Source organism: Protobothrops mucrosquamatus, unplaced genomic scaffold (genome assembly GCF_001527695.2).
Source record: "Protobothrops mucrosquamatus isolate PMUCROS unplaced genomic scaffold, P.Mucros_1.0 scaffold7585, whole genome shotgun sequence".
Classification (NCBI taxonomy): Eukaryota; Metazoa; Chordata; class Lepidosauria; order Squamata; family Viperidae; genus Protobothrops; species Protobothrops mucrosquamatus.
Genome location: NW_015393384.1, coordinates 12,054 through 14,626, shown reverse-complemented (window position 1 = coordinate 14,626; position 2,573 = coordinate 12,054). Strand labels below are relative to the sequence as shown.

Below are 2,573 nucleotides of genomic sequence, written 5' to 3'. Positions count from 1 at the left end.
AATGCACAGTGTGTGGAAAGACCTTTACTCATAATAGTAATCTTGCTGCTCATAAAACCATCCACACAGGGGAAAAACCATATCAATGCATGGAGTGTGGGAAGAGTTTTAGATTGAGTAGCATTCTAACTAGCCATAAAAAGACCCACTCAGGTGAAAAGCCGTATCAATGTAGTGAATGTGGGAAGAGTTTTAGTACGAATAGAACTCTAACTGTCCATAAAAGGATCCACACAGGGGAGAAGCCATATCAATGCAAGGAGTGTGGGAAAACCTTTGCTTATAACAGTCAACTTAGTTATCACAAGTGGATACACAAAGGAGAGAAGCCATATAAATGTGTGGAATGTGGAAAGAGCTTTAGTGAGAGTAGAACTCTGACTATCCATAAAAGCATCCACACAGGGGAGAAACCATATCAATGCATGGAGTGTGGGAAGAGTTTTAGATTGAGTAGCATTCTAACTAGCCATAAAAGGACCCACTCGGGCGAAAAACCATATCAGTGTAATGAATGTGGGAAGAGCTTTAGCGAGAGAAGAACTCTGACTGTCCACAAAAGGATCCACACGGGAGAAGCCGTATCAGTGTAGTGAATGTGGGAAGACCTTTATCTATACCAATCAACTAAATTCCCACAAGAGGATCCACACAGGAGAGAAGCCATATAAATGTGTGGAATGTGGAAAGGGCTTTATGTGCAATAGTGAACTTACTGCCCACAAAAGCATTCATATAGGAGAAGCTGTATCAATGCATGGAGTATGGGAAAAGGTTTAGCAATAGTAGGTATCTGATTCAGCATAGGGTTATTCATACAGGGGGAAAGCTATATTAATGCATGGAGTGTGGGAAAACCTTTGTTCGTAGCAGTAATCTTAATTCCCACAAGAGGATCCACACAGACGAAAAACCATATCAGTGTAGTGAATGTGGGAAGATCTTTATTGAGAGTAAAACTCTGACTGTGCATAAAAGGATCCACACAGGAGAAACCATATCAGCGCATAGAATGTGGAAAGACCTTTACTTATAGCAGTTACTTATATTCCCTAAGAGGATCCACACAGGAGAAAACCCGTATCAATGCATGGGTTATGGAAAGAGCTTTTCAAGGAGTTACATTCTTATTTGGCATAGAGGGGTCCACTCACAGGAGAAGTTACATCAATACAGAAAGTGTCGGAAGAGCTTCAATAGAAATGCAGGTAGTTCTCGGCTTATGACTGCAGTTGAGCTCAAAATTTCTGTTAAGCGAGACCATTGTTAACTGTGTTTTGCCCCATTTTCTAATTTTGCTTGCCATGGTTGTTAAGTGAATCACCGCTGTTAATAACATAATTGTCAATTGAATCTGGGTTCCCCACTGACTTTGCTTGTCAGAAGGGTGAAAAGGTGCTGACATGACCTGGGGACACTGCCAGTCATAAATATGAGTCCATTGCTAAACACTTGAAGTTTGATCAGATGACCCTGAGGCTGCTGCAACAGTCATCAGTGTGATAAATTGTGATAAGTCACTTTTTTTCAGTGCTGTTTGAACTTTAGTTTGTCACTAAACAAACTATTGTAAGTAAGTCAAGAACTGCCTGTAACCATCTAAAATCTCATGCGAGGACCCTTTGAGTAATAATCCAAATACTAGACCTTGATGGCTCTGGGAGGGACTGAAAAAGGCACCGATTTTGTTTCTATGGCCATTATAGTCAATTTTTTCATTAGGGAAGCCTGATAAAATTAGGTAGTAATTTAGAAGAAGCTTTGATAGGTAAAGAAATAAGCTAAAAAGAACAATGCTTTTGACAAGAGACAAGTTAACTCCATTTTTTTTTTAAAAAAAAACTGCTTCTTAAGTTTCCTCCCATTCACTTTCTTTTGTTCATTGTGGCTAAGTCTCTTTATTTGTTGCACTGCCAAACACAGACTAATCTCTTCAAATCAGTTAAATCTTCATTTCTTTTGGCAAGAAAAAAAGTACTGTCTTATTTCAAAAGTCTTAAGTTTCTACCGTATTTCCTGCTGCATTTTCCCTACACAACACCTAAATAAAACCATTGTTGTCTTTTCTTTTGCCTCGTGGTATTTGAGCTTTGTATTTACTTTTCAGCATTTGACTTCCTTCATTTTGCAATTCCACTTTTTCTCCAGTCACAGACGAAACGCGTTCTCCCATTCTCCATCATGGCACCTTGTTTTGAGGTAAAATTTCTAAAACATCCACGAGTGTGAGCTTTTTCTCCATTTTGGGACTTGTTTTGTTTTGTTTTGTTTTTTTTTCAATAAAAGTTTTATTATTTTCATCATAAAAAAAAACATCACAAATATTCCACAATGCTATATTAGAAAAACCCCCATCCCCCTCCCACCCATCCCTCGGACTTCCCAAACCAGATCCCAAGATAATATTCAAATATAAGTAAACAAATATTAATATCTCTAACTCCACAAGGTATATTAATTCTACATGAGTAGGTGAAATATATATTAAAAAAAAAGAAAAACCAGTTTACTAAAAACCTAAGTTATATTCCACCACTCTATGCTTCTTTTGAATATAAACAATCCATCTTCTC

The 2,573-nt window shown here is 37.8% G+C and overlaps 1 pseudogene; it reads left to right on the top strand.

The window, feature by feature from the left end:
- Positions 1 to 69: 69 nt before the first annotated feature.
- On the top strand, positions 70 to 849 carry LOC107300601 (annotated as a pseudogene).
- Positions 850 to 2,573: the final 1,724 nt, after the last annotated feature.